Genomic DNA, 12,245 nt, shown 5'->3' on the forward strand with positions numbered 1-12,245 from the left:
GATGCCACCGTGCTCCTGCTGGGGTCTCAGGTAAATGTAATGGGAGATGTAATGAGAGTTGCTTGCTCACACGCCTCTGTGATTGCCATGAGAGAGGGCTTGAAGTTACATGAGAAGCTCAGGGCAGAGTTACCTCATTAGAATAGTTAGTGGGAGGCCATCAGTGTACACTAGATGAATAGATCCTTGGTCCTTCATATCTGTGTGTTCTCCATTGGTGGATTCAGCCAAGTGTGGCTAGAATGTATTTGGAAAAAATAACTACATCTGCACTGAACACAAACAGACTTTTTTTCTTGTCATTATTCCCTAACCAGTTCAGGGTAACCACCATTCACATAGTAGTTACACTGTGTTAAGTGTTATTGGTATAAGTAATCTAGAGATTACTTAAACTGTATGAGAGGATGTGTGTAGGTTATATGCAAATACTGTGTTATTTTATATGAGGGATCTGAGCATCTGCAGATTTCAGTATCTTCAGAGGGCCCTGAATCAAATCCCTGGGGCCAGATGTAGTTGCTAAGGGATTTACAACCATTTCCATTCATAGTTATCCTTCAATCCAACGTCACTCTTTTCCTACTAGGCAAGTTAAAACACAGTTGAATTAGTGATTCAATATCTCCAGTGCACTTTGGGCTCATCTTGGAGGACTGGGAAAGATGCAGTCCCAGGACTCTACCCAATTTGAAATTTTTGTTTTGTTTTGTTTTTGTTTTGGGGATTAATCCCAGGGGTGCTCTATCACTGAGCTACATCCATAGACCTATTTATTTTTTATTTTGAGACAGGGTCTTGTTGTGTTGCTGAGGCTGACCTCAAGGTTGTGATCCTCCTGTCTTGGCCTTCTGAATTCAGGGATTCCAGGTGGGCCCCACCGCATCTGGCTTCCCTTCTGAGTCAGCAGCTCTGGGGTGGGGATGAAGAACCTTCATTTCAAGCAAGGACTCCAGGAGATGTAGGTGGACACAAGATTTCATTTTGGGAAGCACTGGAAAGAGGATTCACTCTCAGAACTCACCGTTCCAAAATCCTTCTATTTGAAAAGTAGCAAATCCCCAACGCAATGATCCCCACCAGAGAAAGGTCAAGAAATCCGCACTCCACTCTCTGTGCTCTGGGAGGTGGCCACTGTAAAGGGTCTGTGTAGCCCCCACGGGGTGGCAGAGGAGGACAGGAGGGGTTAAAGGCAGCTTGCAATTCAAGTAGGGGACTGTGGGAGGCAATGAGGTGTCCCATTGATCCCGGCCCACTGAGACCGGGAACTGAATTCAAGATTGACTAAGCTCTGACTTGCTTGGTACTATTCATGTGGTGAAATAGTGAATTAATTATTTGGTGACTCGTTAGGTATCTAGAGAGCCTTATCACTGCCTAGAGGGGAAAGTAAGACAGGCTTTGAAGACAGGGGACTTTCTGGGCAGGTGATTTTCTCTCCTCTGGATGACTCCGAGTGTAGAGTTGGGTGAGGGGTGAGGCGTGGGACCCGGTTCCTTTGGCATTAGTATAGGGGTTCAGGCCCAGCAGAGGCTTCCTCCTCTGGGAGTCCGGGTTTTTTTCCTAGTTGCTTCCAAAGGGGACACTGGAGCCCTAGGGAAAGTGTCATCCAGGTAGTGGATCAGTGTCCTGGCTTGAGGGAGGAGAGAGAAGCTGGGTGTGGGGAGGAAGGGGGTGGTGATTGGGGGTGGGAGAAGCCACAGCTCCTGGAGGAAGGCCAAGGCCAGGTCCTCCCTTTGGAGTCAGGGATGGGTGGGAAGCAGGTCACTGTTGGCATCAAGGCGTGGAGGCCTGGGTGGGCCCTGGGAGGGCAGGACGCTGGGAGAGTGCATCTGAAGAGAGGTGAGGACACCCCAGCCCTATAGGCTGGTAGAAAATGCTGCTGGAGAAGAGGCAGGAGCAGAGATCTGACTTGCTTCAGAGCTTCTGGGGCATGAGGGACAGGGCGAAAGTGATAGCTGAGAGTGCAAAAGCTCGAGACTTAACAACAAGCCTTATTTGTACCCACGGAAGCTCCCCTTGAGGGACAGGGCTAGGCTGACGGCCACTTCTGGGCATCTAGAGAAGGGAGATGCCCTGGATAGCTGGGGAGGTGCCGGAGTCTCCTGGTTCCTGGGATCTTTGTAGAGCTGTGCCTGACATTTGCTTCATCTCTCCAGAGCTGCTACAAAAAGACGGAGACAAAGTCCTACCAGTTCCTTGTCAGAGATCCCCTCTGATCATCTGCACCCAGGCCAGGGCCACCTTCACAGCAGAAGGCACTTTCTTAAAGAAACAGACACAAACTAGGTCAGTTTCAGGGGTGGAGTACCACTGTGTTGCCAGGGAGAGAGGAGGTGGGTGTTGCCTCCAGGGACGGGCAAATGGGTTGTGACAGAATGCCCCCCGCCCCAGCCCCACTTTCTCCTGTTTCCCATCAGATCTAACCAAGGCATCTCATTTGTTTTTACTTCTTCTTCTTCTTCTTCTTCTTCTTCTTCTTCTTCTTCTTCTTCTTCTTCTTCTTCTTCTTCTTCTTCTTCTTCTTCTTTTGTCTTTTAAAAAGTGAAAATTCTTCTTCCCTCTGAGCCTCTTTTTATTTGGTTCTCAGGAGTAGTTTGGGGTTTAGCAGAAAGGATCTCTCTTTTCTTTTCAACGAGTGCCTTATAATCATATGTAACACTGATATTCATTGCACACACACACACACACACACACACAAAATATAGTAATATAGTTTGGTCAGTTTTGTTCCCCAGAGCAGCAAGATTCTCTAAACCCTGGGGAGTCTCATGCCATGCCTTCAGATGGTGATTTAAAGTGAAGGAAACATAAATCGTTCAGGCTGCAAAAAAACCTCTGAGATCGCCCTTGACTGGCGATGGCATGGCTGGAACTGAGGTTTGCCCGTGGTCGAGGAATGAGGTCTCTGCCTCTATATGAAACTAATTCAGAAAAATGACTACAGACATCTGAAAAACCTCCAGAGAGATTCCATCGTTCTTTGTGGCAATAGGTTTGAGCGTTACCATGGCTGAGAATTGGGGTATGATTTTTATCATGTTTTTTTTTTTTTTTTTTTTTTTTAAATTTTATTTATGCTTTGCCAACTGTCAGTAGGGTGGTGGGTAAAGGAGTGTGCTGTTCCAGAATAATTTTAGGGAGATTTAACTGAGGACCTGGGGCCTGTGAGGTTTGTCCAAAGACCAGGCTATATTTTACTGGAAACTTCCTGATCCTTTTGGGTTTGAGCCTGGGGGGACTCAGAGCTGTTTGTACATCAACAAACAAGCTTTATAACCATGTCTGAAGTTGTAGGAAGGTTCACCAGCAGCATATCATCTTTATCTAAATGTGCTTTGTATTTTACCTGTATTTCTTTGGTGGCACTTGCGATGTTAGCTCTCGTGCCATGACTGCATATCCCCAGAACTGTACTCTAAGGGCTCTGAAGGCGCCAGCTGTGTCTGGCTAACCCAGGACTTACCCTTTGTGGGGACTCAGAGCGCCATGGCTAGGCTAACGGAGCTCCCCACAATGATGGAGCCATCCTCTGTGAGCATGTTTGCGCCTGCTCACCAATTCACCTGACATCCACCGGTGATGGATGAACCTCATTTGGAGGTTGTGGTTCTCTTTTGTTGTTATTTAGCTTCTTTCATGTCTCTTTGCATAGAAAATGTAACTTGAAAAAATATAAATGAATGGTAGCATTTTTCTCTTGAGTTTTTTTTTTTTTTTTTTGTGGGAGTATATTCCAAAAATTCACGTTAACAGGTAATCCTTCAGACCACCAGTGTCAAGGTGTAAGATTTTAGTCCTACAAAACAGAAAATGCGTGCGTCCTTGCCCGCGGAAGGCTGTCTTGAAAGTGTGGGGCTGGTTTTGAAGTTCACTTGGCTGATGGCATGCTATCCTGGAGGCACATTCCCAGGAGACATACAGCCCTAATTGCTTTCAGAGCTTGGATCCAGAGAATCTGCCCAGTGGCATGATAGGTTTGAAACCTATGGGGGCTCTGGGGAAACTGTGATCTGTCAACATATTCTTTCTACCCTTGTTCATCTGATGCTTTATTGTAAGCCATGAAATTGGCAAGGGATATTTTAGTGTTTCCTTTCAGGAAGAAGAGGTAGAATTTTACCTGTGGGAGTGAATCCTTTGAGCTGGCCAACAGCCTCTGACCAACCACTGAATTCAAAATATATCTATGTTTTTTAAATGACTGAGTGAGCCATCCCCGCATTTTCAAAATGGTACCCATTGGGCAGTCAGGTAACCTGGGGAGAGAGTTCCCCAGTGAATAGGTTCAACAGGGGGCCTGGAAGGGATTCAAATAGGATGAAACATTCAGGTTAGCCTCTAAGACCGTAGGTGCTTTTGGGTTCTAGAATCCTGGCTGGTGCTTATAGCTTTGGAAATCCCAGATGTAGGCTCACTGACCACATCTGGCCCCAGTGACCTACATCTGTCTCCTCAGTGTTAGGAGCTCCAACAGTATATCTGTTTGCTTTGGAAGAGAAGGTTTGGTTAGGAGGGGGGAGTTGATGGAAAATAAAGAGCAAGAAGATAATTACCCTTCAATTTCTAATGTAATAATAAATTATTTGAGAGTGAATTTTGGGGGAAAGAGCAAATATTCTAAAGTCTTAAAGTAATAGGGATTATTGAAGGATCATTAGATCTGCCTCTATTCTGCTACAGAAAAAGAGATTAGGGAGAAATGTCCATTTGTGGCCTTTCACAGGCTATGGAACATTTGGAAATTGCTGGAGTTTGCAGGGAGATTACTGTTGGAGCAAGTTGCAGCTCCTATAGACTTTTTTTAGGCAAGGAAGGATCTTCTGCTGAGCTCTAGTTTTGTATTTCTCAAAGTTCTCTGCAGGCCTTGACAGATGCTTTATTAGTTCCATATTGTTAAAATTGAGGAAAAGCAAAAGCAAAATGACCCAATTCTTTTTGTAACAAAACACTAGTCCTTATTGCTATTATTATTTCTAACCATGCAACATCATGCTGATTCTTGATAAGATGCCACAATGACATAGTGTGGTTTGTTCTATTGCTGAAAGTGCTTGCAAACATTTATACCTCAGAGCCCTGAAATGCTTGAGTGGGCTAGATAGGTGGGGAAAATAACAGAAGTAGATTTTTTTTTTCTTATTCGTTGACTGGAATGGTCAATGCAGTTGACTGTGAAGTCTGATTCTTGGGTTCGAGGTCAGAGTCAATATTCCTTCCATCAGGTAACTTGTTAGAAAAGAGACCGTTTTTTTTTTTTTTTTGGTGGTGGTGTTTGAGAAGTTGGCAACACTGGCAGAGTATGCTATTTTGATATGTTTCGTGATACTTGACCTGGATCTGCCCCTAAACACCTTTGTTTATAAATCCAAGTATCCATCAGGTTTCAGGTCGTAGGTTGTCTTTTTTTTTTTTTTGTATCAGGGATTGAATCCAGAAGTGCATAACCACTGAGCGACATCCCCAGCCCTTTTAATATTTTATTTAGAGACAGGGTCTTGCTGAGTTGCTTAGGGTCTTGATAAGTTGCTGAGGCTGGCTTTGAACTCGTGATCCTCCCAAGCTGCTGGGATTACAGGCGTGAGCCACCAAGCCCTGAAGATTGAACATAGTCTTGTGTTATTAAATGCATAGTGGAAAATAAAAAACATAGAACAAGCCCAACCCTCCAGATTCTTCTGGGGAGCAGGGTTCCCACACTAGAAGAGTGAAACAGTTGGAGAGGACAAGACCACCATGTATACTGGGGACTAAATGAATGGCGGAAAACAGAGTTCAGAGGAGGAAAGTTGCAGTGCGGTGGGCTGGTTTCCCAGGCGCCTTGGCTGGGATGGAAAGAAGATCACCATCTAGATCATGAGGACCACAGGTGTCATCCTCCTCCTTCCACTTCATTTTCTTCTCTTCCTTTCTTTGAATCTGTCAGCATAAATGGTGCCTTTGGCTGTGGCCAACCTTCCCCTGCAGTGCACACTAGGAAACAGAGGATCTGCCCTGGCTATTCTTGAGTAAATGTAGCCTTAGCAGGAAAACAGATATTTTCCTAGGGATTTTGGAGGACAGGTCTCAATTGCACATGGAAAATCAAGTGTCAAAATCAGTTAGGAGGATCATAAAGAGTGAACATAGTCCACAGCCTTCTACTTCTATCTCTGCTGCATACTGGCAATTAAAATTAAAACGTATAAATTTTTCCTTCATCTTTGAAGAACAACAATGACAAAAGTCTAAACAAAACAATATCTTGTTGATTGTTCTAAGGATTATAAATACTACAACTCTTATTATCCTCAAAAAACTTTGAATTATATGTATATATGTACATATATTCTGTGTGTGTACATATATACATATATTCATTATATATATAACATACATTAATGTGTATCAGTGATTGAACTCAGGGGCACTTAACCATTGAAGACATACCCAGCCCTTTAAAAAATATATTTTATTTAGAGACAGGGCCTTGCTTAGTTGCTGAGGCTGGCTTTGAAGTTGTAATCCTCCTGCCTCAGCCTCCTGAGCCCCTGGGACCAGGTTTACACCACTGCACCCAGCTTATATATATATTTTTTGACAGTACTGGTGATCCCATTAATTTTTTTTGTCAATCATTTCTTTGTAAAATGAGGAGAGTTTCTTTGTGAAATGAGGAGACTTTTGGGATGAGACCATTTATGTTTATATCCTGGTTTTTCCACTTAATGACGACATGAACTCAGGTGAGTCACTTGTACTTGAGGACCCTGTGTTCAAGTCCAGATGGGAGTAAATATGCCTATGTTTGAGGACTGATGAAAGAATAAATGAGATTAAAATTTGTCAGGTGCACCACAGAGCCCTGGTGTGTGTCAAGGACTCAGCAGATGATATTATTTGGGCTTAAGAATTTGGTTCTTGGTTGTGACCAGTTTTAAGAAATTCACACAGGCCATCTATTGCCATGAAGAAAAGCAGGGACGTTGTCCCCCACCTCTGCATTATGTCCCCTCTGCATTTCTTGTTGGGTATTGGCCACACTCTGATTTCATGCTGGTTTTGGAGTGCTTGTTTTATCTTACCTACAAGCTGACATGGTCTGACTGCAAAAGGGAGGTGGACAAACCTGGGCACACAAAGAATTCACAATGGTGACTCTGGACCACGCTGTTGGAGTTGGGGGGTTGAGTCTCATCCCATACCCATCCTACATTTGACATTCTTTGGGATTTTTTTTGTTTTTGTTTTTGTATCAGGGATTGAATCCAGGGGTGCTTAACTACTGAGCCACATCCCTAGCCTTTTTTTTTTTTTTAAATATTTTATTTAGAGACGGGGTCTTGCAGAGTTGCTTAGAGCCACGCTAAGATGCTGAGGCTGGCTTTGAACTCACCATCCTCCTGCCTCAGCCTCCCGAGCCTCTGGGATTACAGTCGTGCGCTACCACACCTGGCTTTGGGATGTTTTGCTTAGCAGTCTCAAGGGACAAGTGGGGAATGAGGACTTGCTAGTCAGGGTGGCAGTGCATGGCGAAGAGTACAGGTAATGGACTCAGGATCTCTGTGCCTGCTCCTGACTCCAATCATCTCACCTCTAAAATGAGGAGAAAAGTGGTATTTATTTCATTGGGTTGCAGTTGGATTAAAAGATTTGCAATACACATAGAGCAAGAAGCAGCTTCTGGCACATAGTAAGAACTCAATAAAAATGGTAACTGTTTTAATTTATTTTCTGAGATTAAGGGGAATTATGATCTGAGTTCTCAGAGGAAGGCAGTTTCTCTTCTGCCTCAATAGGTCTTGGTTATTACAAACTTTAATAAAGATACAATCCTTGCCCTTGCACTAGACTTCTTCACATCATTACAGCTTCCTGCCGTTGACACATCATTGCAGACATTAGTAGGTGTAGGAAAAATGTTGTGGTCTGGTCTATGTAGCAAAAATATTTTGTGGGAGGCCTCTCTGATTAGCTTTATTATTGCTTTTAATGTGCTGCACATGGGCAGGCCAACATGTTTGGAAGGAGACCATATTGGTTTTAAAGACAGATGATCTAAAGCTAACTTTCAATTCAATTGTGGATTCAAGGAATTTCAGCTAATGTTCCTAAGAACGACTACCAAATATTTGGTGGTATTCTCCCTGTGACCACCAATATTCTTTATACCCTCCCCACCCTCCATACCCTGCCCCCAATCTCTAAATGAGGCAGACATAAAATAATGTCTGACTTTTAATATTTTGGATTTTATTTTTATCACAGTTGCACATGAACATAGTATAAAGAGTCAGATTACAAAGTTTATAGTGAAAAATGGCAGGCCCATGCCCAATACCCTCCCACTCTTTCCTAACCCAGAGAAATCACTTTCAACTGTTTTAACTGTTACTTTTGATATTAACCTCCATTAAATCTAGATAGCATTTTTTAGAGCTATTTCTTTAATTTCACCATTAGGCATTTTCTATTTTCTTTCCACTCTTGGGGATGAAACTTACCTTTCTCTTTCACCAAACCTGTCCCTCACCTACCTTCCATGATCTCTCTCAGCCTGCAATCCCTGCCCACATTCTTCCAAAACGATTAGGTAGCAGATGTGGTGATTTTATTTTGACTATGGAAATGTTAATCATGACTGAGAGGTTTGTGACATTATCATGACTTTGCGTTCTTACAGAACGATTTCATTTTCCTGGAGTTTATAATTGTCTTGTTTTCATTGTTTACTTTTAAAAATTATCATGAATCCCCAAACTTTCTTCTATTAGTTTAATCTCTTCTCGGTATGTGTGAACTCATCAGGTGTGCCATGAATTCATTTTCTGGAAAGCTCCCTGCTTTTTATGGACCATCTGGAGGAGCCCCGTCCGACAGATCCCTGGGATCCCTCTAAGGAGCTGGAACCCTGTTTCCTGGTCACTGGCTACATGTCTTCCTCTCCTTCCTTTGCTGGAGCACCTATTCCAGTAGTTTCCTTACAAAGGGTGCATGGAGGAGCTCAGAGGTCATGAGTTTCTGAAGTGTCTTTAGCCTATATGAAGACAATTGATAGGCTTAGAGTAAAATTCTCAGTAGTAAATAATTTTCCCCAAGACATATTTTTAAAAATATTTATTTTTTAGTTTTAGGTGGACACAATATCTTTATTTTACATTTATGTGGTGCTGAGGATCGAACCCAGTGCCTCATGCATGCTAGGTGAGCGCTCCACCACTGAACTCCAGCCCTCTCCCAAGACATTTTAGGCCATCACTCCATGGTTTTGTAACTTTCAAAGAGGGCACTGAGAAGCCCAAGACTGTTCTGATTCTTGACCTTTTGTATGTAACTTTTCCCTTCTTTCTTCAATATTTTATGAGGAGAACCTCACGAGGATATATCTTGGTGTTGGTCTCCTTTTATCTACAGTGCTGGATTCTTTTTTTTTTTTTGGTACTGGGATTGAACCCATATGTACTCTATCTATCATCTATCTATCTATCTATGTATCTGTTTATTTATTTATTTATTTTTGTTTGTTTCTAGGGATTGGACTCAGGGTTGCTTTGCACTGAACTACACCCCTAATCTTTTTTATTTTTAATTTTGAGACAGAGTCTCACAAGTTGCTTAGTGCCTCACTAAATTGCTGAGGCTGACTGTGAACTTGTCATCCTCCTGCCTCCGCTTCCTGAGCTACTGTGCCTGGCTCTAGCTTTCTTTCATTTTTATTGGGGTTCCAGAAAGGTATTCTAGAACATTACATCTTTTCTTTTTTGCATTACAAAGGATTGAACCTAGGGGTGCTTCACCACACAGCTATATCCCAGCCCTTGTATTTGTTATTTTGGGACAGGGTCTGGCTAACTTGCCCAGGCAGACATTAAACTTGCAATTCTCTTGTCTCAGCTATAGCTACAGGCATGTACCTGTAGGCTGCATCTTTTTAACCACCATTGTTACTTGGAAACCATGTTTGAGGATTTCTCTTTGAGAAATAAAATCTGGAGTGCTCTCACATGAGTGAGTATTCTGTTGTTTCAAGTGGTCATCCCTGTGGACTATAATATATGCTTATTTTAAGTAAACCGTCATTGGCTAACACAGTTTTCTGAATCCTCCATTGGAACTGTCTTCATGGACCCTGCTTTTGAACTTAGACAAAGTTGGAAAATTTGATATTTTTATTTCATTTTCTTAAAAATGCACCCAAATGCCACACGGATTCTAGGCTTTTTAAATTAAAAAAGAAAGAAAGTTGAGACAAACCTTGGCTTTCATTTAGAAAACAATCTCACTGGCTCTGTAACTGCCAGGATAAAGTCAGACGCTGTTTTCTTGAGAGTAGTATAGATTGGGGGAAGACAGCTTTCTCCCTTCCCTTCCTTTCTTCTCGCTGTTCTGAAGATCAAACCCAGGGCCTTGTGCCTGGTAGGCAAGTGCTCTACCACTGAGCTACACCAGCAGCCTGGCGCGGAGGTGGGTATTTTTCAATTGCTCAAGACCAAATTTTGACTGATAGTTTTTAAATTTTTAAAAAATTTAACTTTTATAAGTTTTAATCAGTTATACATGACAGCTGAAAGATCTTTGATTCATTGTATACAGATGGAACATAATTTTTCACTTCTCTGTACATGAAGTAGAGTCACACCATCATGCAATCATACATGTACGTAGGGTAATGATAATCCATCTCATTCCACCATCTTTCCTTTCCCCATGCACCTCCTACTTTGTCCCATCCAAAGTTCCACCACTCATCCATGCGCTTCCCATTATGGATTAGTATCTACTTATCAGAGAAAACATTTGGCCCCTGGATTTTTGGGATTGGCTTAGTTTGCTTAGTATGATGTTCTCCAATTCCATCCATTTCCCTGCAAATGCCATAATTTTATTCTCTTTTATTGTTGAGTAATATTCCATCGTGTATTGAAGGACATCTAGGTTGGTTCCACAGTTTAGCTATTGTGAATTGTGCTGCTATAAACATTCATGTTTGGAATGTCATGGAATATCATTCATGTTTGGATATCATGACTGTAATAATTCATAGTCTCTTTTTTTTTACACACAAAATATCTTTTAATAGCTTTTTAAATCTGAGTTTGCTAAAATTTGTTAGTTTATCATTTTACCTTTATTGGATAATTTTACCAAGTTGTAAGATCCAACAATTACAACCACATCTTTTTTTTTTTTTTTTTAATACCAGGGATTGAATTTAGGGGCACTCAACCACTAAGCCACACCCCAGACCTTTTTATTTTTTGAAACATGATCTCAGTTGCTTAGGAACTTGCTAAGTTGCTGAGGCTGTCTTTGAACTTGTGATCCACCTGCCTAAATCTCCTGAGCTGCTGGGATCACGTGTGTGTTCCAACACACCTGGTCAACCATATTAATTCTTGACAGAATTTTTCTGTCTTATAGTATATAGATATTGAGTGACATCCAATTAAAACATCAATATATCTTTCATTTACCAAAGAAAATACTTTATTCAAGTTCAACAAACTTGAAGGGTTACTCTGGGTTTGAATTGAAGACAAAAAGTCAACTTAAAATATGAAAATGAATAGTTTTCATTTAGTGAGAGTCAAAATCAATGTATCCATTCTCCAATCAAACATCTGTCCCATGTAGAATTTTTCAGGTTTTTAAGAGTCTACCAGGCCAAACCTTTTGCTGCTTTTGCTTTGCTCTTCTCCTTTCCTTTTTCTGGCTTTGCCTTCAGTCTTTTTCTTTGCCTCTGGTTCATCCGCTCAGATACTGTCCATGCTGGTCTAGAAGAGTCTTTTTGTTTCTCTTAATCTCAGTCTCCATTTTCATGTCGTCTTTTTCATCATTCACCACACACTGCGTTTTCTCTTGGCAATGTTTAGGTACCAACACAGCTGCTATTTCTTCAACATCTTTCATTAAAACATCACTGCCGACTTTGAAAATACTTTTAAGTCTGTTGAGCTCTTTCGGAGCACTCCTTTTTCCTCTTTTCAGCCCGCATCTTCCTTTTCCACTTACTCTGTAAGCTTTTAGCCATCTTTTACAAGATCACGTTTTGCAAGCAGCACGCCACCTCAGAGTCTCTTAATAGTAATGTCATCTTACTTTCCTAAGCATGGATTTCCTTTCTCTTTTTATTAAGGATAAATTTTATATTTTGGTCGTTCAGTTAGATTAGGTCTCCCCAGTCAGAATGCTGTCAGCTATGTTTGAAAAGTTAAAGTTCCTACTTGGAGATGATATTTCTGTCTATCTAAGCAACCTCTGCAAGT

General features: G+C 41.7%; 1 pseudogene; it reads right to left on the minus strand.

Annotated features, from left to right (window-relative positions):
• Window positions 1-11,635: 11,635 nt before the first annotated feature.
• Window positions 11,636-12,025, minus strand: LOC143411968 (protein LLP homolog pseudogene; annotated as a pseudogene).
• Between the last annotated feature and the right edge of the window lie 220 nt (window positions 12,026-12,245).

This window comes from Callospermophilus lateralis, chromosome 13, assembly GCF_048772815.1.
Source record: "Callospermophilus lateralis isolate mCalLat2 chromosome 13, mCalLat2.hap1, whole genome shotgun sequence".
In the NCBI taxonomy this organism is placed as follows: domain Eukaryota; kingdom Metazoa; phylum Chordata; class Mammalia; order Rodentia; family Sciuridae; genus Callospermophilus; species Callospermophilus lateralis.